This window comes from Aethalodelphis obliquidens, unplaced genomic scaffold, assembly GCF_003676395.1.
Source record: "Aethalodelphis obliquidens isolate GAN/ISIS:26980383/991018 unplaced genomic scaffold, ASM367639v1 scaffold51, whole genome shotgun sequence".
NCBI lineage: Eukaryota > Metazoa > Chordata > Mammalia > Artiodactyla > Delphinidae > Aethalodelphis > Aethalodelphis obliquidens.
The window spans coordinates 6,790,899-6,816,455 of NW_020837995.1; the positions used below are offsets into that span (position 1 = coordinate 6,790,899).

Here is a 25,557-nt window from a genome sequence, read left to right on the forward strand (position 1 = left end):
CATAGGTTCTGGGTGTGGAGGCTAAGGATGATGAAGAGCTGACCATCTAGTAAGCAAGACAGTAGGCAGACACAGATGGCTGTCCAAAGAGGTATTTCTAGCTGCTTCCTGGCTCGCAGTTTTGCAGATATTCATTGTGCATGGCTACACTGGGTGGGGTTGTGATTGGCCATAACGGCTGCCAATTTAGAATGTTCTCTGGCACCTTTTATACACAGAGAACAAAGATGTCTGGAGACACTCTAAATGAGTTTTCAATTTGTGAGCTGCTTGGCATCAGGTTAGAGTAGGTGGCAGATAGAGTTTGGTGCCAGGTCAATAACCTAGATTTATATGCACATATATTTGGAATTTTCTTAGGGATCATTCCTGGGAAGGACATCTACCCTGGGAGAATTACAATGCAGGTGAGCTTAAGTCACTAGATGTCCCACTGTTATCTGTCTTTAAGTTAGCCATTGAAAATGAAAGAAATGTAGATACACAAAATGCTGGTGTCTGACCCTTCAATAAGAGATTTGGGAAAAAAGGAGGCAGTCTTGAGCACCCCCCAAAAGTGATAAGGACAGTATTCAAACTTATTTGATCTCTCCAACTCTTGGGGTTCACCCAAGGGAAACTTTTTCCAAGGGTCTTTGGAAACAGAACTCATTCTCCCTGTAGTTGCTTCTAAGGAGGAGGTCATCAAGCAACCTTCAATCTCTTAACCTTTTTGGTACTCAACAAATCCTTAGTGAGAAACAAGAATGTACTTTTTGGATGCTCTTTAGTGTGGGGAGGGAACTTACCACAGACCACGTTTAAAGGAAAAACCTCCTGTTAAGGTTAGGTCTGGTGGTCTCTCCCCTAGAGCTCCTTGCCAATGGGCTCATTTGTACAGCTACCAAGAGGACCCTCTAGACCCCTAAAGTACTGACCACATGGGCAAGCTAGTCTGTTCTGGAACTAAAAGCAGGAACTTTAAAAATAATCCATGTATGTTTGTTTTACCCATTAAATAATTTTGGGATTGTTTTTGTGGAAGGCAACCATGCTTTCTCACGCAATACTCTTTGTAAATTTCTACTCCCCTTTAAGCTTCAACTCAAATATCACCTCCTTTGTAAAGCCTTCTCTGACCCAAACCCAGCACTCTCTTTTTTTTTTTGCGGTACTCGGGCCTCTCACTGTTGTGGCCTCTCCCATTGCGGAGCACAGGCTCCGGACGCACAGGCTCAGCGGCCATGGCTCATGGGCCCAGCCGCTCCGCGGCACGTGGGATCTTCCCGGACTGGGTCACGAACCCGTGTCCCCTGCATCGGCAGGCGGACTCTCAACCACCGTGCCACCAGGGAAGCCCCCCAGCACTCTTATTTGTTGCTGCATCTTCTCTCTCTCTGACCCTTTCGGGTGTTCATCATGACAATGATGACCCTGAATTGCAGTGGTTTGGGATGAGTCTATCTTCTCACTTGACTTGTATCTCCTTTAAGTAAGGCTATCTATAGTACATAGCAGGTGCTCGATAAATTTATGAGGAAAGAAGTATTCTTGGGGTCATTTTTTGATCTAATAGATGGGCCACAGGGCTGACCCAGTATGGCATTTCTTAATGTTTTTGAGTAGAGAAATATTATAAAGGTAGAGATGGATTTAGATTGTATAGGTTCAGTCATTCATTTGACACCTTCATGATTTTATTGCATCTGTTACCACATATACTATTAATCTTCCTTTTTCTTTAGGTCAACTCATTTCTCTTTCTTGAAAGAAAAAATTTAAGAAAATTTGGAACATGTGTATAACTTGCCATAAATAGAGGAAGAACATCCAAATGCATTGAAATATGAGCGCTTATCTATATGACTAGTGATGAGTGGACCACTCTTCAGGAAACATGGCTCCAGAGCTTTCACGAACCACCATTTTCCTTCCTCTAAAGTATCCTTCCTACTAAGCATGTTGTCAATATTTTGGGTATGTCTCCACTACAGTACTTTACATGGCAGAAGGGAGTAGACAGGCTCTCCAGCCTTCCCCCAAACCCCTACAATCATTTCCCTCCCTCAAGCAAGAGTGGGCATGCCACCCAGGGTGTTCCGGTGCATAGCCTCAAAGTGGCCCATTATAAATCTCTCTGAAATATTCATTTTTGTCTTAACAGTCATAAATATTTTGTTTCCACACCAAAGTATATATTTGTAATTATATTGATATAAAAATAAATGTTCTTCCAAATATTTGAGTAAATTGATAACCTTGGATACTGTTTATTTGGTGATTTTGAGTATAACCAATTATGTACTACACACTTTGAGAAACATGGTCTTGAGTAAAACACAATATTAGATGGTCTTCATCTTAGTACTGAGATGTGGTTTGGTAAGAGATTTCTCATTGAATGACATTGAAACTGAAATCCAAGGAGACTGATATTTGTAGAAAACTCCAGAAAGAATTTATCTACTGATAAACAGTAAGAAGTGAAAAACAGAGGTGGTTATTTAGATCATTCTGGACCAGACTTAAAAATTATTTACTGAAAATGAATTCTGGAGGTAGGTGATAACTAGTTTTTATCTGAATGGCAGAGGCCGAAGAGTCCCTCTCCATTTTATACAAAGATGTTATTTACTCTCATTAGCTTTGGTCACTCTCACCAGGCCCCAGTGATGGCATACAGTAGGACAGGGTGGGAGTGGTTCCGTGTCTTTAAACTATACATTCTTCCCATTGAAAACACCCATAGATTTTGTGAATAGTGTGTCACAGTAGTCAGTGACTATGTAGAGGTTTTCCATTCACCAGTTGACTTCAGTATAACAGCTGGGAGCTCTGATCTAGACTTTTTCTATATGGCTAAACTTACTGAATAATTACTAAGTGTTGCAAGTACATTCTGAATTAGGGCAGAGCTGGGACTTGGAATTTGACTCATAGATGTTTATTTTTTGGCCAATCTGGTTCTCATTTCTAAATTTAGAAAAAGGAAAGAGAAGCTCTTGGCTTTCATTTAGTATTCTGTTTCTGTACTTACTGCTAGTGGAGTTGGCTGGCAGGTTGATTAAACCATCTTCATTTAGCTGGTAGGAGACTTGTAACACTGCCTAGAAGAATAAGCCCCCCAGGGGAAAGCAAACACTGGATGGGAGTCGGTTTTAATGTTTCAGACTTGGCTTCAAATGAAACTGTCTGCATAGTCATTCTTATTTAACAGGAATTTCAGGGGTTTTAGTAGTTTTAGAGGACAGGATCAAGAAAGCTTTAATTATTTCAATGTAGCATGCCTAATCTTACATCATGGGGTGTGTGTGTGTGTGTGTGTGTGTGTGTGTGTGTGTGTGTGTGTCTGTGTGTGTGTGTGTGTGTGTGTGTGTGTGTGTGTGTGTAAGGGAACTGTTGGCCATTTAGAGTAGTTTTGGTCAGTGGCAGCATTGCTGGCCAACTCCCAGGGAGTAAGATTTGGTGGTGACTGACCTTTGGGTTTAAGAAAATTAACCCATGTGCTACTTCCTAGTCTTGTTGGCCTCAAAAGCCATCAGTGGTTTACCCTCAAAAGCAACTGAAACTGGGTCCCCTCTCTCCCGTGGTGAGGGCTGATTTGTCTACTCCTCATTGGAAGACCAGAGACACCAGTGAGAGATAAAGTCAGGATCTCTGCTCTGACCCTCCATCAGGCCTATGGCCCGTTTCTTTAAATCTACAGTTAGATCTTGGGAACCCAAGAACACAGCCACCACTGATCCACTGTCAATCTGCCTTTGAGTAAAAACAGATGCTACACCTATACTGAGTCTTGTTTCTTGGCAATCTTTTATTTGTAATCTTTAGCAAATGCCCACAACTGCCAGAGATGCCTCTCCTTTGCCTCTTCTCCCAGTGGTCTAAGGCAGGTATGAGGGTGAAAAGCTGAAGTCTCTGTAGCCCACCCTGTTTTTCAATGAATCCTTTCTCCCTCTGGCTCAGGGGAAAGAAGAGGAGCCACATGGGAAACAGCATGCTCTGCCACCCTGTACAAGCCTCCTCAAAAGCCAGAGAGAGGAGGAGTCTGTTGGGATTTGGAATTGGCAGACACTTCTGTATCTCTGATGAGGGGTGGATCAGACAGCTAACAGGAAACTGAACTCCTCCTACAACTGCCTAGAGACAACACATGTCCCTGCTTCTATTTACCCAGGCCTTTGTCAGGCTGCTGCGGGCATCAGGAACATGGTAGGCTGGCTTCTGAGCTCTGCTCCTCGATGGCTGTGTGACCCCTGGCACTCACAGAAGCTCACCTCTCTTAGCCCGTTTCCTCATAAAAGAAGGTGTTGGATAGTTTTCCAAGGACACTTTTAACTCAAATTCTATGATGTGATTAAATTGTGAGATGGGGAAAGGAAAGTTTCCATAGGTGGAGGACCTTGGAATGAAAGTACAAATTTCTAAGGAATGTTCAGGTCTCTTCATTTTTACCTTTGATTACATTCGTCACCTCCATCACTTTCTAGAATTTCTACTTCTTTGCTCTGTGAACTTCGGCAAACTGCTTAGCACCTCTACATCTCTGTTACCTCTTCTAGAGATTGGGAGCAATGATACCACCCATACAGGGTTGTGGATTTTGGTATCTTTATTTTGAGGACTAAGTGTTTATATATTTAAAGTGCCTAGCATGGCGCATGCTCATGGAGGAGTGCTCAATAAACGTGAATTTTCTTCACTTTCCCAACACCATACACAAAAATAAACTCAAAGTGGATTGAAGACCTAAATGTAAGACTGGACACTATAAAGCTCCTAGAGGAAAACATAGGCAGAACACTCTGACATAAATTGCAGCAATATCTTTTTGGATTCGACTCCTACAGTAATGGAAATAAAAAAAATAAACAAATGGGACCTAATTAAACATACAAGCTTTTGCACAGCCAAGGAAACCATAAGCAAAGTGAAAAGACAATGTACAGAATGGGAGAAAATATTTGCAGATGATGTGACCGACAAGGGACTAATCTCCAAAATATACAAACAGCTATACAGCTCAATATCAAAAAACCAAACAACTCAATCAAAAAATGGGCAGAAGATCTAAATAGACATTTCTCCGAAGAAGACACACAGATGGCCAAAAGGCACATGAAAAGATGCTCAACATCACCAATTATTAGAGAAATGCAAATCAAAACTACAATGAGGTATCACTTCATACCAGTCAGAATGGCCATCATCAAAAAGTCTACAAAAAATAAATGCTGGAGAGTGTGGAGAAAAGGGAACCCTTCTACACTGTTGGTGGGAATGTAAACTGGTACAGCTATTAAGGAGAATAGTATGGAGGTTCCTTAAAAAACTAAAAATAGAGCTACCATATGATCCAGCAATCCCACTCCTGGGCATATATGCAGAGAAAACCATAATTCAAAAATACATGCACCCCAATGTTCACTGCAGCACTATTTACAAAAGCCAAGACATAGAAGCAACCTAAATGTCCACCGACAGATGAGTGGATAAAGATGTGGTATATAAATACAATGGAACTTCACTCAGCCATAAGAAAGAATGAAATAATACCATGTGCAGCAACATGGATGGACCTAGAGATTATCATACTAAGTCAAGTAAGCCAGATAGAGAAAAGCAAATATCATGTGATATCGCTTATATGTGGAATCTAAAAAAAAAAATAAAAAATACAAATGAACTAATATACAAAACAGACCCACAGACATAGGAAACAAACTTATGGTTACCAAAGTGAAAAGGGGGGGGCAGGGAGGGACAAATTAGGAGTTTAGGAGTTTGGGATTAACATATATATACTACTATATATAAAATAGATAAACAACAAGGACCTACTGTATAGCACAGGGAACTCTACTCAATGTTTTGTGATAGCCTATAAGGGAAAAGAATCTGATTTACATATATATCACTTTGCTGTATACCTGAAACTAACACAATATTGTAAATCAACTATACTTCAATAATTAAAAAAACAAAGAACATTACTGATGCTCCTCAGAGCAGGAATATATGCCAAAGCAGAGATTCTCCGCATGTTCTTCGTGCTCCCTAAAGCTGTGTAGGTGAGAGAGAGGAAGACACTGCAGACTGGTGCCACTGTGCCCTCTTTGCCACCCGCCCCTCCCAGGGCTCTCCCTACCTCCTGAATCTTATACCCTCCTTCAGAAGCTGGCTCCCTGGTCCCCACTTCTGTGGATGCTTCCCTGCTTACTCTCACCAAAAGAACCTTCTTCCATGTCTGGAGTCCTGTCATCTTTACTCCCTGAGCCTACTTTTCACTTATATTGTGAAATATGTTTTGTATTTCAAATTGCCATTGGTATTTATATATCCTTTTGCTATTAACATTGTACCTTTCTCTGGCCTCCTCAGGCCAGATTTCTTGAGGGCAGGAAGATTGTGTTTTTACAGCTCCCTAAACATAGCAAATATTCCACTGTGGGCAGAACCCATGGTAAGACATAATTTTACATTTTTCTTCTGTTCCCATAGCAGTGTTGTCTCCTCACATCCTTACTATTCTTAATTAATATTGAATTTTCTCTACAGCCACTCTGCTTCTTTGCATCACAGCATAGATGAAACTCCTCAATTTGCATTTGTGTTACATTTAGAAAGATTATTTTACTTTTCTCTTCTCTTTACATGTAAAAATGAGCCCATGAATTTGTTTTCTTTGCCTCTAGATGTCTCTCTGAGGTCTCAAAGATCTAGTCCCAAACTCTCCTCCAAGACGTTTAAAGGTGGGTAATACACTAGTCTTCCAATAACGAGACCTTTTCTTTAAAATGAACGTCATAAATGTCCTTTCCATACACTGGGCTTCATCATTGTATTTCAAGTATTCCCGAAAATTGAAAATATGTCTCACAAATCAATTTCCAGTTTGACCTATTCTCCACAGTCAAGTCCAAAAGCCTCCCTTAAAAGTTCTGCATTCCTTTGAAGCTAAATGATACAAAAAAAAAGTCAGAAACACCCTTGCATTTGAATCACCAGTCTCTCTCTGCTCCTATGGGCTGATTCAGCAGATTGGCTCCTGGTGGAGAGCACTGGTTTCCCAGCTAGTCTATGGCCTATTTAAAACAGACAGAGGCATCTCCAAGGCGGCTTTGTCAAAGGCCAAGGACATTTTTTCAGCATAGACACCAAGCTTCTTGCCACATAAACAAATTCAAGGATTTCACTTTAGCTTCCCCAGGTTTTTGGATTGACAGCAAATGGTAGGAGGGATACGGAAGCCAATAAGGCAGCCCAGGGCAGCTAGAAGCCCAGAAGGAAGACGGGAATTATTGGCTCTGGCTCCGTGCTCAGGGTGAGGCTGTGAGCAAGCCTCATCCATGAAAGAACATCTGGAAAACCTCTCGGCTGGACTTTCCACCCATAGACTCAGAGGCTGGATGATGTAGGAGTGAAGAGAATCTGCCCTGGATTCCTTACGTTCAGTGAGTATGTCTCACCTCTAGCTACACAGTGAAATCATCTGTGAGGTTGTTAAAAGCTGCCAGTGTCCAGGCCGCACCCCAAACATGGTTGTTTCTGAAAAGACCTCTAGGGGATTTGTACATGCAACCGGGATGGAGAACCACTGATTGGTGATAGTGAAAAGTCAGATTTTCTTTTGAATATCTTGACTGAGTTGTTTTTCTTTCACTTCTATAGAAGACCTTTTGGGGTACATTTTAACTGTTTATAACATACACTCTCTATTATTTCCCTAACTCCTATCCTTAGATAGCCCCCCTTCGGGAGTTAAAACAGTGATCTATTTCTATCTATCTACCTACATACACACACACACACACAAACACACATGTATACGAAACTTATACATAATCTGTGTAGTTTTCACCAGCAAATGGCTTACCTTGAATTCAATAAACCATCTTTTCTATCTTGGATAGTTCAGGAGTTTAGTGGTTACAGTTTGTTGGATTACATACTGGAAACCAAGTGTCATCAGACTTGGGTCTAATCTGAGCTCTATTATGTGATTTTGGGTAAGTCTTGTATATTCTTTTTGAGCCACAGTTTCCTTACCTGTGAAATGAGGGAGTCAGAGCAGGTGTCCTCCAAGGTGATTTTCAGCTCTAGTGTCCATTGGTAACATTCGTATTCACTGCTAAACATCATAGAGCAAGACCTACAGAAGAAAAGGAAGCTCTTTTTTCACATATGGCTGGAACTAACCTCTTGCCTAGTCTTTAGGAACTGTCTTCATGGCCTATGGCATTAAGAGAAGATCAAAGCCTACCTTTGAACTTCCTGGATGCTTGTCCCAGCTCTGCCTATAAACTTTCTGGGGAAGACTAATTTTTAAATTTTTTACCCATATAAAATGAGGAATCTGTCTTCAGAATGCTAGGGATTTGTTTCCCAGTGTGTGTCCTGTGGAACACTAGTCTCACAGATAGGCCTTGACAAAAAGGTAATGGAGATCAATAAATTTGAGAAATGAGGCACAATCTAACCCTCCTCTTAGTGATTCATGATACATATTAGTGTTAAAAGTGTACAAGCACTTAGTAAAGAAACCTGCTTAATGTTCTTCAACACAGTTTGCTAAGGAAGTAATCATACTTGTTTGAGCAACCAGTTAATATCCCAGGTTCAAGGAACACATGTAGAGAAATGTAGCTTGTTGCTCTGTGGCCTACAAGAAGCCTTGGGTATTCCTATCATCAGTGATATTTTTGATATGGTGACTCCCACCCACCCCGTTCTCCTTGGGATGCTGTTGCTACTGAAGTCTACATCACACCTTCTGTGGGTCTATCACTTCCCAGCCTCAAAACCCAAAGCTTATGAACCTCTTTGGTTGGTTGAGCAGATTTGGGGAGGTCATAGGTCACCTGGGAAAAAGAACGGAGGGAGAGGATGCACTCTATGTAGAATTCACTTGGTAATGTATGGCAGAAGAGAAGAGAGAACTTCCATGGTCCAAGATAGCTGAGAAGGCAGGTAGACCAGGGACAGTAAGACCACAGGAAAGGTAAAATTAGTTCCCTTTCTCTGTTAATCATGATCTTTGATTAAACATATTGATATAGACACTTTATTTCGAGGATATAATTTTTCCTCTTTTTGATGGGTTTTTCTTAAAGAATAAGAGTAGGGTAGATCTAGGAGGGATCTTAGAGATCGCTGGGTCCAAATACGGCAAACAGGTGTAATGTATGTTGCCAGCTCTGACTAACAGGCTGCCTGGAGCACTGGGTGGAGAAGGACATTGGGGCTATATCTTGACAGATTAAAATTTTGTGCAACTCCTAATGATAACTGCCATTTGTAAGGTGGTGGTACAGTGTCATGTGAGTGGAGTGTTATTTTGTTTTTGTTTTTAATGGCAAGGGTGTCGTGGGTTCTTTTTTTTTTTTAAATAAATTTATTTATTTATTTTTTGGCTGTGTTGGCTCTTCGTTGCTGTGCACATGGGCTTTCTCTAGTTGCCGCAAGCGGGGGCTACTCTTCGTTGCAGTGAGCGAGCTTCTCATTGAGGTAACTTCTCTTGTTGCGGAGCACGGGCTCTAGGCACTTGGGCTTCAGTAGTTGTGGTGCGTGGGCTCAGTAGTTGTGGCTCACAGGCTCTCTATGTGAGCCACAACTACTCTCTCTTAACCACTGCGCCACCAGGGAAGTCCCATGAGTGGGGTGTTTGCCATTCCTTGTGACGATGAAGAAATCACTTGCAAAGGGAATATACTTGCCCAAACTCATACCAAATGACCTTTTCTTTGGTTTTATTTTTTTGCCTCCCTTCTCATTTATTGAGCATGAACAACATTCTTGATATTTAACAGGTAAAAGTGTATGGACTATATTCTTTGAGGTTGTCTCAACCCAGTCAATGTATGCATTCATTTGCTAAATATGAATAAATAGTGAGAACAAATTGGGATCAATTATACCCCAATTCAGGCCAGTTGCTTCCACTTATCTTTGCCTTTATTTGTGTATGCAAACATGGCCAGTGTTTGTGACCAAATCTGGGGCACTAAGTCAGTGGTTTGAAAACATTTGGATTTTGTCGCTTTCACATTTTGAAACCTGGGAAAAGGCTAACACAAACTGGCATTTGGGAGCCAACTGCTCCAGCTTCCCAGAGGCCTCTTAGGCCCAACCTCCAGTTGCTTTCTAGTCCTGACATGTGCTTTTAGAGAAATATATATAGTAGATGATGGGAGCCTCTAGAGAGGAAGGTGCTTCCGTTCACTACATTTGTGCCCCCAAACACAGACACAAATGTGGCTCTCTGATGGGGGCCAGTACCCCACTTCAGGACCCTGGTTTCTAGCTCCTTGACTTCCGGCTGCTAGCCTTGGGGGATGACTTCACTCGCCCCTCTAGTTCTGCTCCAAATATTCCCCCTATCTTCTACCTCCAGGCACGCCTCAGCTTTTATCTTCCTCTTTGGCAGATCTTTATCTCAAGATAAAATCTTGAGATCTTATATACAACACACAGAAATGAATTGCCTGCTGAGATAAGGAAAGCTTTCAAATCAGGCCTCCTGTCCAACTACGAAGAACGTGTCCCAAAGAGCCAGTCTCCTTAACTGAGCCCAACGAATATTTTCCTTAAAGATTATCAACATCCTGTTCAGTTGCTCATGACAACATATGTAGCTCTCTACTCTGCAAACTGATAGAAAGCTGGACACCAGAGATGGGCATGAAATGCTAAGGCTGCTGCTGCTGCCACCAAGAATCCTGTGTGCAGGCACAGGTCACTATCCACACCTCCCCTCCTGGGAGCCTGTGCAGCCCACCACCCCCAGGGTCCCATGATCCAGGGACAACTTTCCCAGGAGATCACACGGTACACCTCAGGCTGGTGCAACGTCATGCTGGGCTCTGCCACCGCAGGCTCACCCCGCACTCTGTACCCCTCCCTCCCCCCGGCCTGAGTGAGCCAGAACCCCCTAATCAGCTGCTCCTTTAACCCTGCCCTGTCTGAGCGAACAACAGATGCCCTCAGGCGACCTACATGCAAGGCCGGGGCAAATCCAAAGCTGAATCCCAGGAGCTGTGCAAACAAAGAGAAAAGGAAATCTCTCCCATCAGCCTCGGGAGCAGCGGATTAAATCCCCCAAATCAACTTGATGTACCCTGCATCTGTGGGATATCTGAAGAGACAATGAATCATCCCAATATTGAGGCGGTGGACTTTGGGAGCAACTGTAGACTTGGGGTTTGCTTTCTGCATCTAATTTGTTTCTGGTTTTATGTTTATCTTAGTTTAGTATTTAGAGTTTATTATCATTGGTAGATTTGTTTATTGATTTGGTTGCTCTCTTCCTTTTTTTTATATATAGATATATATATTTTTTTCCATCTTCTCTTTTTGTGTGTATGTGTATGCTTCTTTGTGCGATTTTGTCTGTATAGCTTTTGCTTTTACCATTTGTCCTAGGGTTCTGCCCTTTTTTTTGTTTTTAGTATAGTTTTTAGCGCTGGTTATCACTGGTGGATGTGTTTTTTGGTTTGGTTGCTCTCTTCTTTCTTTTTTTAATAACTTTTAATTTTTTTTATTTTTAATAATGTAAAAAATGTTTTATTTTAATAACTTTATTGTATTTTATTTTTTTCTTTATTTCTTTTTTTCTCCCTTTTCTTCTGAACTGAGTGGCTGACAGGGGCTTGGTGCTCTGGCCGGGTGTCAGGCGTGAGCCTCTAAGGTGGGAGAGCCAAGTTAAAGATATTGGTCCACCAGAGGTCTCCTGGCTCCATGTAATATCAAACAGCAAAAGCTCTCCCAGAGATATCCATCTCAACACTAAGACCCAGCTCCACTCAACGACCAGCAAGCTACAGTGCTGGACACCCTATGCTAAACAACTAGCAAGACAGGAACACAACCCCACCCATTAGCAGAGAGGCTGCCTAAAATCATAATAAGCTCACAGACACCCCAAAACACACCATTGGATGCGGTCCTGGTCACCAGAAAGACAAAACCCAGCCTCATCCACCAGAACACAGGCACCAGCAACCTCCACCAGGAAGACTACACAACCCAATGAACCAACCTTAGCCACTGGGGACAGACACCAAAAACAACCCGAACTACGAACCTGCAGCCTGCAAAAACGGGCCCACAAACACAGTTAAGCAAAATGAGAAGTAGAGAAACACACAGCAGATGAAGGAGCAAGGTAAAAACCACCAGACCAAACAAATGAAGAGGAAATAGGCAGTCTACTTGAAAAAGAATTCACAGTAATGACAGTAAAGATGATCCAAAATCTTGGAAATAGAATGGAGAAAATACAAGAAACGTTTAACAAGGAGCTAGAAGATTTAAAGAGCAAACAAACAGTGATGAACAACACAATAAATGAAATTAAAAGTTCTCTAGAAGGAATCAATAGAAGAATAATTGAGGCAGAGAAACAGATAAGTGACCTGGAATATAAAATAGTGGAAATAACTACCACAGAGCAGAATAAAGAAAAAAGAATGAAAAGAATTGAAGACAGTCTCAGACCTCCGGGACAACAATAAATGCAACAACATTCGAATTACAGGGGTCCCAAAAGAAGGAGAGAAAAAGAAAGGGACTGAGAAAATATTTGAAGAGATTATAGTTGAAAACTTCCCTAATATGGGAAAGGAAATAGTCAATCAAGTCCAGGAAGCACAGAGAGTCCCATACAGGATAAATCCAAGGAGAAACACGCCAACACACATATAAATCAAACTATCAAAAACTAAATACAAAGAAAAAATATTAAAAGAAGCAAGGGAAAAACAACAAATAACATACAAGGGAATCACCATAAGGTTAACAGCTGATCTTTCAGCAGAAACTCTCCAAGCCAGAAGGGAGTGGCAGGACATATTTAAAGTGATGAAAGGGGAAAACCTACAACCAAGATTAATCTACCCAGCAAGGATCTCATTCAGATTTGACAGAGAAATTAAAAACTTTACAGACAAGCAAAAGCTAAGAGAATTCAGCACCACCAAACCAGCTTTACAATACATGCTAAAGGAACTTCTCTAGGCTGGAAACACAAGAGAAGGAAAAGACCTACAATAACAAACCCAAAACAATTAAGAAAATGGTAATAGGAACATACATATCAAAACCTACCTTAAATGTAAATGGATTAAATGCTCCAACCAAAAGACACAGACTGACTGAATGGATACAAAAACAAGACCCATATATATGCTGTTTACAAGACCCACTTCAGACCTAGGCACACATACAGACTGAAAGTGAGGAGATGGAAAAAGATATTCCATGCATACAGAAATCAAAAGAAAGCTGGAGTAGCAGTTCTCATATCAGACAAAACAGACTTTAAAATAAAGACTAGGGCTTCCCTGGTGGTGCAGTGGTTGAGAGTCTGCCTGCCGATGCGGGGGGACACGGGTTCGTGCCCCGGTCCGGGAGGATCCCACATGCCGCGGAGCAGCTGGGCCCGTGAGCCGTGGCCGCTGGGCCTGTACGTCCAGAGTCTGTGCTCCGCAGCGGGAGAGGCCACGGCAGTGAGAGGCCCGCATACCGCCAAAAAAAAAAAAAAGACTATTACAAGAAACAAAGAAGGACACTACGTAATGATCAAGAGATCAATCCAAGAAGAAGATATAACAATTGAAAATATTAATGCACCCAACACAGGAGCACCTCAATACAGAAGGCAAATGCTAACAGCCATGAAAGGGGAAATAGACAGTAACACAATCATAGTAGGGGATTTTAACACCCCACTTTCACCAATGGACAGATCATCCCAAATGAAAATAAATAAGGAAACACAAGTTTTAAATGATACATTAAACAAGGTGGACTTAATTGATATTTATAGGACATTCCATCCAAAAACAAAAGAATACACTTTCTTCTCAAGTGCTCATGAAACATTCTCCAGGATAGATCATATCTTGGGTCACAAATCAATCCTTGGTAAATTTAAGAAAATTGAAATCATATCAAGTATCTTTTCTGACCACAACACTATGAGACTAGAAATCAATTACAGGAAAGAATCCATAAAAAATACAAACATGTGGAGGCTAAACAATACCCTACTAAATAATCAAGAGATCACTGAAGAAGTCAAAGAGGAAATCAAAAAATACCTAGAAACAAATGACAATGAAAACACTACAACCCAAAACCTATGGGATGCAGCAAAAGCAGTTCTAAGAGGGAAGTTTATAGCAATACACTCCTACCTCAAGAAACAAGAAACATCTCAAATAAACAACTTAAACTTACACCTAAATCAAGTAGAGAAAGAAGAACAAAAAACCCCAAAGTTAGCAGAAGGAAAGAAATCATAAAGATCAGATCAGAAACAAATGAAAAAGAAATGAAGGAAACAATAGCAAACATCAATAAAACTAAAAGCTGGTTCTTTGAGAAGATAAACAAAATTGATAAACCAGTAGCCAAACTCATCAAGGAAAAAAGGGAGAAGACTCACATCAATAGAATTAGAAATGAAAAAGGAGAAGTAACAACTGACACTACAGAAATCCAAAGGATCATGAGAGATTACTACAAGGAACTATATGTGAAAAAAATGGACAACCTTGAAGAAATGGACAAATTCTTAGAAAAGCACCATCTTCTGAGACTGAACCAGGAAGAAATAGAAACTATAAACAGAGAAATCACAAGCACTGAAATTGAGACTATGATTAAAAATCTTCCAACAAACAAAAGCCCAGGACCAGATGACTTCACAGGCGAATTCTATAAAACATTTAGAGAAGAGCTAACACCTATCCTTCTCAAACTCTTCCAAAATACAGTGGAGGGAGGAACACGTCCCAACTCATTCTACGAGGCCACCATCACCATGATACCCAAACCAGACAAAGATGTCACAAAGAAAGAAAACTACAGGCCAATATCACTGATGAACATAGATGCAAAAATCCTCAACAAAATACTGGCAAAGAGAATCTAACAGCACATAAAAAGTATCATACACCATGATCAAGTGGGGTTTACCCCAGGAATGCAAGGATTCTGCAATACACACAAATCAATCAATGTGATAAACCATGTTAACAAACTGAAGGAGAAAAACCATATGAACATCTCAATAGATGCAGAAAAATCTTTCGAGAGAATTCAACACCCATTTATGATAAAAACCTGTCAGAAAGTTTGCATAGAGGGAAATTTCCTCAACATAATAAAGTCCATATATGACAAACTCAGAGCCAACATCATTCTCAATGGTGAAAAACTAAAACCATTTCCTCTAAGATCAGGAACAAGACAAGGTTGTCCACTCTTACCACTATTATTCAACACAGTTTTGGAAGTTTTAGCCACAGCAATCAGAGAAGAAAAAGAAATAAAAGGAATCCAAATTGGAAAAGAAGAGTTAAAGCTGTCACTGTCTGCAGATGACATGATACAATACATAGAGAATCCTAAAGACGCTCCCAGAAAACTACTAGAGCTAATCAATGAATTTGGTAAAGTAGCAGGATACAACATAATGCACAGAAATCTCTGGCATTCCTATACAGTAATGAAAAATCTGAAAGAGAAATTAAGGAAACACTCCCATTTACCATGGCAACAAAAAGAATAAAATACCTAGGAATAAACCTACCTAAGGAGACAAAAGACCTGTGTGCAGAAAAGTATAAGACACTGATGAAAGAAATTAAAGATGATACAAACAGATGGAGGGATATACCATGTTCTTGGATTGGAAGAATCAGCATTGTGAAAATGACTCTACTACCCAAAGCAATCTACAGATTCAGTGCAATCCCTATCAAACTCCCAATGGCATTTTTCACAGAACTAGAACAAAAAATTTCACAATTTGTATGGAAACACAAAAGACCCCAAATAGCCAAAGTAATCTTGGGAAAGAATAATGGAGCTGGAGGAATCAGGCTCCCTGACTTCAGACTATACTACAAAGCTACAGTCATGAAGATAGTATGGTACGGGTCACAAAAACAGAAATATAGATGAATGGAACAGGATAGAAATCCCAGAGATAAACCCACACACAAATGGTCACCTTATTTTTGATAAAGGAGGCAAGAATATACAGTGGAGATAAGACAGCCTCTTCAATAAGCGGTGCTGGGAAAACTGGACAGCTACATGTAAAAGAATGAAATTAGAACACTTCCTAACACCACACACAAAAATAAACGCAAAATGGATTAAAGACCTAATTGTAAGCCCAGATACTATAAAACTCTTAGAGGAAAACATAGGCAGAACCCTCTATGACATAGATCACAGCAAGATCCTTTTTGACCCACTTCCTGGAGAAATAGAAATAAAAACAAAAATAAACAAATGGGACCTAATGAAACTTAAAAGCTTTTGCACAGCAAAGGAAACCATAAACAAGACCAAAAGACAACCCTCAGAATGGGAGAAAATATTTGCAAATGAAGCAACTGACAAAGGATTAATCTCCAAAATTTACAGGCAGCCCATGCAGCTCAATATCAAAAAAAACACAAACAACCCAATCCAAAAATGGGCAGAAGACCTAAATAGACCTTTCTCTGAAGAAGATATACAGGTTGCCAACAAACAAATGAAAGGATGCTCAACATCACTAATCATTAGAGAAATGCAAAGCAAAACTACAATGAGGTATCACCTCACACAAGTCAGAATGGCCATCATCGAAAATCTACAAACAATATATGCTGGAGAGGGTGTGGAGAAATGGGAACCCTCTTGCACTATTGGTGGGAATGTAAATTGATACAGCCACCATGGATAACAGTATGGAGGTTCCTTAAAAAACTAAAAATAGAACTACCATGCGACCCAGCAATCCCACTACTGGGCATATACCCTGATAAAACCATAATTCAAAAAGGGTCATGTACCACAATGTTCACTGGAGCTCTACTTACAATAGCCCAGACTGGAAGCAACCTAAGTGTCCATCGACAGTGAATGAATAAAGAAGATGTGGCCCATATATACAAAGGAATATTACTCAGCCATAAAAAGAAACGAAATTGAGTTATTTGTAGTGAGGTGGATGGACCTAGAGTCTGTCATACAGAGTAAAGTCAGTCAGAAAGAGGAAAAACAAATACTGTATGCTAACACATATATATGGAATCTAAAAAAAAAAAAAAGTTTCTGAAAAACCTTGGGGCAGGACAGGAATAAAGATGCAGACGTAGAGAAAGGACTTGAAGACACAGGAGGGTTAAGAGTAAGCTGGGACGAAGTGGGAGAGTGGCATGGACATATATACACTACGAAATGTAAAAGAGCTAGTGAGTGGGAAGCAGCCACATAGCACAGGGAGATCAGCTCGGTGCTTTGTATCCACCTAGTGGGGTGGCATAGGGAGGCTGGGAGGGAGATGCAAGAGGGAGGAGATATGGGGATATATGTATATGTATAGCTGATTCACTTTGTTATAAAGCAGAAACTAACATACCATTGCAAAGCAATTATACTCCAATAAAGACATTAAAAAAAATTAATTCCCCCCAAAATAAAATAAAGAGTATTTTCCATGTGTGAAAAGCCGTATTAAGAACTTTGTATTATTTCACTTACTCTTTGAAACATTTTTCTTGGGGTGGTTATTATTCCAAATTATATAGATGGAGCACCTGATATTCACGGTAACTAACTTGCCCATTGTCATGCAGGTTGAAAATGTCAGAGCTGAAAGTCAGATGCCCTCCTAAGCCCATGCACATTCAAGCCCCCAGAAGTCAGTTTAATAGTGGAAAGGTGCACACATAGACATATACTCAGCTGCTGCAAGGCTAGATGCTCTCGTTCCATACCTTACTCATATCCGAATCGATGAATACGTCAGTCCAGGGGAGCTGACTTGTTGGCTTTTGCTGTAGAGATTTTTTTGGCTCCCTAAGCCAGGCAGTAAACATACTACTGATTCAGAAGTCATACTTCTGGCTTCTGATTGGGTTTGTCCAGTGGGAGGCATCAGCAGGAGATTGGTAGGTGTGAGGAAAGAAAATGTCAGGGCACTTAGCTTCCTGGCTCCTTTCCTGTCCCAGCTGCTTTGCAGTGGCTGGATTCCTATATACCAAAAGCCACAGCTCCTGCTGGATGGCTTTCTCTACATCTTCCGCTCTCTGTACATTACAGCGAATAATTCCTCCCCTGGTACCTTTGAGCCTAGGGGTGGTAACAGCCTTCTACTCTTACTAGCCAGGTACTTTACCATTTCTTGTCGGTTTAACATAACCTCCCCCACTCTCTTGTAAATGTCCCTTCATTAAACTCTAAATATTCCTTTTGACTCTATCATCTGTTTGCTGTTGGGAACCTGGCTGATCCAGTAAATGAAACAAGGATTTGTTCCTGAAAACAGATCCTCAGAATGGGATTCTGTGATTAGGTTGCTCACATATTTGATGAAGGCAGAGATAATCCCTTTGCCAAGGGGAAATGGATATCTTAGTATGTGGTAGAATAACAGTTACTCAAATTATCAACAGCTGTTGCGTGGGGTGGTGTGCAGGTGAATGGCAGAGATTGTGTGACTGTGGCATGAGGTGTTTTGTCAGGTGATTTAGATTATATAGATCGTGCCATGGGCTGACTACTTATAAAACCCAGATAGGTAGCACAAACAGAGAAAACAAATTACTATTAGCCTTGAAAGCCCAACTCAGGGCATAGGTGAAAAGCCGAATAACCTCTTCGGAAGTGTTTAGAGACTCTTTTACCTTTTGTAGCTGCAGGGCAAATAGATCTAACTCAGGATAGTTCTTAAAGAATCTTTTACCTGCTATAGCTGCAGGGGAAATATGATTGAAGATCATCTGTGGCTAAACACATGTACCATCTCCATCCACGTTTCCCCCATTAAATAGATTTCTAGGAACTTGCAGCCTGGGGAAAGAGGAGAAGGTGCGCATGCTGAGGCTTCAAATCTACCTAGGAGTGACTCTCAGCTTTGGCAGGAACCACCTATATGGCATTGGGCAAATTGCTTAATCACTGAGACACAAGTTGCTTTATCAGTAAATGTGCAACACTGCTTGTTCTTGTATAAGGTAAGGCATAAGTGGAAAAAGAGTGGATTCCTGAGATGTAAGATGAGGAACGTTTGAGGCAGATACAGAGAAGATTAAGAACGGAAACCTCCCAATTCCCCTGATCTTTCATCACTTAACGAGGAAGCTCCTACTCCCCCAGCCCCATCTGGGGCAACCAGCTCTCCCCTCTTATCTTAGCAAGCCCCAGTAGGAGAATCAGTGCAGACCTCTAATGTTTTGGAGTGTAACCATGACTCCTTCTGTGGATAACCTAACCCTAACCCTTTAAATAGCTTCTGCCTTGCTACGGGCCCTAGTAGAAACCAAATGCCTGACCACGTAAGTTTTCTGTGGCTGCAGTAGCAAATTACCGCAAACTTATTGCCTTAAAACAATAGAAATTTGTTCTTTCACTGTTCTGGAGGCTAGAAGTCTGAAATAAGGTGTCAGCAGGGCCACGGTCCCCCTAAAGGTTCCCGAACAGAATTCTTCCTTTCCTAGTCCAGCTTCTGTTGTTCCAGGAATTCTTTGGCTTGTGACTGTCACTCCAATCTCTCCCTTCATCTTCACATGGCCTTCTCCTCTGTGTCTCCTCCTCTTCTGTCTCTAAGAACACTTGTTATTGGATTTAGGGCACACCGCAGTAACTCAGGATGATCTCATCTCAAAATCCTTAGCTTAATTCTGTCTGCAAAAATGCTTTTTCCAGGGCTTCCCTGGTGGCACAGTGGTTGAGAGTCCGCCTGCCAATGCAGGGGACACGGGTTCGTGCCCCAGTCCGGGAGGATCCCACATGCCACGGAGCGGCTGAGCCCGTGAGCCATGGCCGCTGGGCCTGCGTGTCCGGAGCCTGTGCTCCGCAATGGGAGAGGCCACAACAGTGAGAGGCCCGCATACCGCAAAAAAAAAAAAAAAAAAAAAAAAAAAGGGCTTCAATATGAGCAAGTGGCTCAGTCTTTCATCACCACTTCTGGTGCATTGCCTCTTCTAGCTCAATTCATATCTATAGCCTTATATGGAGTTCCTTATAACCATGTGACTAGGGAAGAAAAGACTTGGGCCTGACTTCATGATATGTGGGCACAAGCCAGAAGTGCGCAGCCACTGCATTCTAGTCCCAGTTAGGGTGGCTCTGCAAGACCACAGTGAAGGGAAATTACTCCAATTAGGAGAGCATTAAACAGTATATTTGGTTGTTTACTTAGGTCACCATAAGATGGCTTAAGGTTTGTATCTACATGCGAAGTGACTAAAACTTAACCAGCTGGTCAGGCACTTTAGAAGAACATGACAAGGGGAAATGTATGAGGACAGATTTCTCATAATGGGTACAGAATATTCTTTCACCACGTAAATGCTCACCAGAGAGTATTTCATTGTGGAGAGGCTCTTGATAATCAGGTGGACAAGATGAACTCACCCTGTCGCTATCAGTCAGAATATATCTCAGCCAACCCGGTGCTTGTTCAATGGGCCCCTTAAGCACAGTTGCTATGGCAGCAGAGACTGAGGCTCATCGGTGTGGTCTCCCTCATCAAGACTGACCTGGCTACCGCCACTGCTCAGCATCTCACCTCTGTCTCTCCATATCTCTCACAGCAGAGACCAATGCTGAGCTTCTGAGATAGCATTATTTCCTAGGGGAGCCAACTTATTACCATGTTGTTGGACCCCTTCCATCATGGAGGCAGTGGCCATTTTTCCTCAAAGGAATAGCTATATATTCCAAACAGGTATTTTCTTCCTTGCCCCCATTCTTCTGCCAGCACAACCATTCCTAGACTTACAGGATGCCTTATTTTATCCCTTCACATAATTCACTGAATGGCAAATAGAGTATGGAAATGGATTCTCATCCATTAAGTTCACTATCCCATCATTCATAGACTCGTGGAATGAACTACAGACTCAGCTGCAATTACAGAGAGACTGTGAACTGTGCGGTTAGGGTATATGCCTCAAACCAGAGGTCAAAATATAGTGCCATCTCCCTGACAGCCAGAATTCATGGATCTGGGAAGCAAGATGTCGAGGTAGAAGAGGTTCTTCTCACTCTTATACCTAATAATGCGCTTAAAGAATTTTTGATTCATGTTTCCACCATCTTGGGATTGGTGGTTTTGGAGGTTCTAGTGCCCAAAGGAAGACTGCCTCTGAGAGGGTACCAGTCATGGTTTCACTAAATTGGAAACTGGGACTGACTGGCTTCACATGCTGCTAAACCACCAGGCAAAGACGGGACCACTCTACTGGCCTGGGTGATCGAACTTGCTTGTAAAGGAAAACATGGATTGCTGATACCAGCTGGGAGGGATGAGGGCCATGACTGAAGCCAAGAGAATTTACTAGAGCTCCTTTTAGTATTTCTCTACCACCCTGGCCTATGAAAAATTACAGCACCCCAATAAATATAAGACTACCATAAAATCAGATTTTGCATAAATAAGGTTTCATCTTCACCACCAGGTAAAGACTTTATCCAGCCAAGGAACTTATAGAGGGTAAGAGGCATAGGGAAAGGGTAGTAGAAGAGGAAGCTCTGGTTATCAAATTAGGCCTGAGACCAAGAACAAAAGCAAGGATAATAGAAGCTATGCTTTGTGTCGTCCCCCCCCGACCCCACGTTTTTTATCCTGTGTTATGGTTATGTTATATGGAGACCACTGATGTCGGCCTACATTTTGTGTTTCCTGTGGAAGTATGAGTCAATTCACAGCACCTCCCAATGATACATCTGTTGATAGGAACTGTGTTTCCTATATTGGGGACACACGCTTTTCAACCAGACAAAGGGAAAAAGTAGATACTGAGGCACAAAAGTATGTTAGATATTCTCCGTCCCTCCAGATTTGTTTTCCATCCTTTTCTACCCAGCTCTATGCATGGAGAGGTTGACCTCCATAAATTGCTTTAAGCAGGCTCCCATGCCCTATGGCTTTTAGTTGCAATGGCAATGGCAGATTAGAGTACTGGGGGAAGGAAAGACCAAGCCATGCCTTCCTTGGCCCCTCCCGCCTGGGCCACAGTTTAGTAGTGGCCACCCTCTTCTTTCCAGGGCCAGGGATCCTCTTGAGTAGTCCTTTCCCATAGCTATAAGTATGAGGTCTCAGCAAGCCCTCTCTCTCGTCTTGTGTCTTCAGTCTCTAAGTTAAAAGCTCCCAACATCAACCCTTGTTGGTTTCCCCTAACTCTGTCCTCTCTTTAAAAATAGCCCTTTCATGAAACACTCTGGTCACCCATTTGAATGAGCTATTACTTTCTCACCAGGATTCCGACTAGCACAACACCCAAGGCCACGCTCTTCTGTTTAGGCTAGGAAATCCCTCCTTCTCCACCCCCACCCAGCTCATGTGCTCATATATCAGGAGTGGTTTATCCATGGTTCTATGTGCATCTGCTGAGAGCAGGACAGATCCAAAGACAGCTTCTCCTCCTTGGGCTATAGTCACTTCCATAACAACCATTACAGGAGGGAAGAGGAATTTCTCTCTCTTTTAGGTTAGGAAATTTTGGCCCCTGCCTCATCGGTGTGCCAAATCCCCTGAACTTGGAAAAGAGTGCATTGTTCATTCTGTTAGCATTATAGTAGCAAAATAAATTTACCATAATATTCTAGGGGTCACAAGGACAATAGTTCATTACTAAGCTACAAGCCTGCTTCATTCATTCATTTACTCAACAACCATTTAGTGAACACTTAACTTTGTTCTAGGCTCTGAAAATATAGAACTAGATAAAGACTTTACCATCATGGAGCTTACAACTTTTTAAAAAAGTTGTATTGGAGTACAGTTGCTTTACAATGTTGTTTACACTCTCTTTTGTGTTATGGTTATGTTATATGGACAGCACTGATATTGGCCTACATTTTGTGTTTCCTGTGGAAGTATGAGTGAATTCACAGCACCTCCCAAAGATTAGAAAAAAGACAAAAATATAGGTAAGTTACAGTTACACAGCATTTCTCCATAGTTAGTTCAATAGAGTTCAATTCCGAAGTGTGAGTGTGGTCTTTGCAACACTGGCAGGTCTCTTCCCTGAACCACTTTGCGCTTGAAAATTTGTGAAAACCCAACGAGGTTTTGCTAGATTCCTCTCGTTTCCATGTCAAACATCTTGAAGCATCACAATACCAGTCTAACTGTTGCTGCTACAGAATCTGTCCCATGGTCTTTCCTGGGGAAGCCCACATCCCTTGCCCTACTGCTCTAGATATTTCTCCTGGGACAGGTTCTGTTCAGATGCCTGGACTCAGCCTTCCACATCTCAGCTGCTTCTCAACCTACTTCAGCCTCAGTTCAATAGGACTCCCTTCCTCTGAGGCTTCTCTCTAGATTCACTTCATCCTTCCCTCCGGCCCATGCCTTTTTCTTTGTAACCTCAGCTCCCTTCCTCCACTTCTTAGACTATTGTCCTGATGTCTGTCAATCAACTCTGGCCCATCACGCTGCTACCATCAGCCTACCGGGAGTCCTGTTGATGGACAGCTAGATGACATGTCAACAGATCCCTTTTGTAAAATGGAAATTGGAAGAAACCTACAACAGAGTAGGAGAAGGAAAGCTAAGTCATTTATTCCAGATGTACCTTGTTCCCAGTAGGTCTCTGCAATGGTGTTTCCTCCTTATACTGCTTTTTTTTTTTTGGCAGTGCAAGGTCAAATTTAAAAATGTGCGTGCTGACACTCACAGTTGTGCCACTTCATTTTCGGGGTGGCTGGTGTGTGGTCAGGGTTTTTCATCTCTTTGTAGTTTTGTGTGAAAACTCACTGTGACATGGGGTACGGGGAATGACCCGTAAGGAAAAATCTCGCTCACACAAGAGAGCTGAAATCAAAGGAATGCTTGAGGCTGTGAAAAACGGCCTCCCGTTTCCTGGCTCCAGGCTGTGAGCACCAGGCCCTGGAAAAGGTAATCTGGAAAAAGTGAGGTGTGGGGAGGACAAGGATTTTCACATTGCAACAGAGGATATCCATCGTTTCTTTTCAGGTTTAACTGTGCGTGGTGTGCGCTTATAAGTGCTCATAAATTGTCTACTCCAATATTGAATTCAGCCCCCTCCATATATGTCAGCATGAGCTGAGCTGAAGCCAGTGGAATGGGCCAAAATACACTAAAACTGCAGCCAGACTGATGACAGAGGGTTTTAAAAGTCAGCTAGAGAGACCTGTGGACCCAGTTATTGGAGTAATAGATTTCTTGTCCTGAGCCTCTACACAGATGCTATTTTTTCCTCTTTGGGGTGGGATATGAAAGGAGAAGGTACTGATGGAGAAACGGACTTGCTTCTCTAGCTGAAAAAGTAGCACTTAGTAACTTAGAAAAGTATTCAGAAATTTTAGTTAAAACCCATCGTGTGGCATTTCATAGGATGTTCCAACTGTCTACTGTAAGATACATATTCCTTGTTTTACCCTGTTTTTTGGAGACATTACTAGAAATGGCATTATTAATTTTCAGTAGATTGAAACAAGTTGATTTCCAACGTCTATAAAATACCAATGAGGGAAAAAAGTACTTTGACCCTCCAAAGGGAAAGTAGAAAAGTGTTATGCAAATATTTCCTACCACTGCCTACCAGTTGCTTTTTACAGGTGTCTGCTTTGATTGATTGATTGAGTTGTATTCAGTAGAGAAATTGTATTGGATGTTTTCTTTAAACGTGAAGCATTTTTGAGGTTGGGAAGAGTGAAAGAGGTTAAGAAATAAGTGCCATTTGAAAGTTGGGCAAATACAAATTAAACAGCTTGGCTACAGCTCAGATGTTCTCTTTAGGCCTCCTATAATGTTTATCGATGATATCCTATTATGCAAAAGGTATTGAGTGACAAGTGTCTAAGAAGACTCTTGCAAGGAAATAACCATTTGGGACTTCTGGTGGGTCCAGGGACAAAGATTCTTTAATGAAACATTCCTGACCCTCTGGGCAATGACCAAATAGGGCAGGTAATTAAAGTCACAACAAGGTGATAAAGTGGCCCTGTTTGGATTCAGTTCAAGGATTCATATATGGGTCTGGAGTGAAGACTCTTGGATGTGAAATTATTTCGTGCCATTTAAAATGTTACTCCACTAAGTACTCAGGAAAATTATCATACTTTTTTTCTAATGGGCAAAAAGGAAGATGTTTTAGGAAAGAATGGAATAGTTGAAACATGAGTCATTTAAGAGAACTGATGCTAAGACCCTTCTCTTTCAGAGTTAACAGGCTTAATCTTGTTAGTGAGAGGGTCCTTCTTGCTTCATCAAGAGCAATGGGACCAGGAGACAAGGCATGGTGAGTCATGGTGGCAACAACAATGAATGCCATGAGAGGAGGAAGCCGAGAGCTGCAACCAGGAGATATTAACAGGTACTAAGAAGAGTCTGTAAATCAGTTAGAAGAAGGGAGAAACTGAAGCTTTCAGATATGCCATTAGCAATGTGTCTGGAATACAGTAGGTGCTCAATAAATGTGTTGAATGAATGATGTGAAGAAAACTAAGAGCTGGGTGTGAGGAGGAGCCACATCAAAGTATCTAAAGATCTCATCCTGTGGGTTCTGAGGAAGCAGGTGGATTTTTTCAGAAGATGCTAAC

The 25,557-nt window shown here is 41.5% G+C and overlaps 1 long non-coding RNA gene across 5 annotated transcripts in view; it reads right to left on the minus strand.

Annotated features, from left to right (window-relative positions):
- The window catches only part of LOC113607992 (uncharacterized), a 665,100-nt gene that overhangs the window by 162,547 nt on the left and 476,996 nt on the right, over nt 1-25,557 (minus strand). For all 5 annotated transcript variants that reach the window (XR_003428175.1, XR_003428172.1, XR_003428171.1 and 2 more), the window contains one exon: nt 8,029-8,131. This is a non-coding gene — a long non-coding RNA (uncharacterized LOC113607992). The remainder of the gene's footprint in view (nt 1-8,028; nt 8,132-25,557) is intronic.